The sequence below is a fragment of the Phalaenopsis equestris genome, unplaced genomic scaffold (assembly GCF_001263595.1).
Source record: "Phalaenopsis equestris unplaced genomic scaffold, ASM126359v1 Scaffold233097, whole genome shotgun sequence".
NCBI classification, from domain to species: domain Eukaryota; kingdom Viridiplantae; phylum Streptophyta; class Magnoliopsida; order Asparagales; family Orchidaceae; genus Phalaenopsis; species Phalaenopsis equestris.
The window spans coordinates 2071-2743 of NW_018251051.1; positions in this window are offsets into that span (position 1 = coordinate 2071).

Consider the following 673-nt stretch of genomic DNA (forward strand, 5'->3'; position numbering starts at 1 on the left):
AGTGTTTTGGCACCTAAGTGTCAGATCCGGCGCTTATGCGCTAGTGAAATAGAAAAGACCACGCATAAGCGCTAGAGGCCCCATGCTTAAGTGTCAGAGGTGGTTATTTGACAGTTTAATTCATTTTGCAAAATTTTGAAGGGACATTTGAGGCACCTATTTGCTAAAAAGGGTGGTTATGACCACTAGAAATGAAAATATGATTAAATAACTTATGAAAGGAGGCATCCTTTGGAGAATACATCAAATTGGGATACATTTTGAAGAGTTACCAAGACACCTCTTGTAAATTTATAAAATAAGGAAGTTGAGACTTTTATAAGTTAAAATGAGGGAGTCTTGAGAAGTTTTTGAAGAAGTTCGCGGAGGAAAACTTGGAGAGATTTTCAGGCACCACAAATTTACTTTATCCTTCTTATTTTTAGTTTTATTGTGAGAGTTAAAAGTGTTATAAAAGAGAAAAGATTCAAAAGAACTTTAAGAGTCTGGTGGAGGATTTGAGATAAGTTTTTATCTTTGTTTTTGAACTACTTTTGGTTTTAATCGAGACTTCTTATTGGTTTGACAATGATTTATATTTTTAAACTAAAGTGTGATTTTATTTTCTCCATGGATTCTAAGTAGTTTTATTTATCTTTCTCCTTAAAATGATAAGTAATTAAAGTGTTGGATG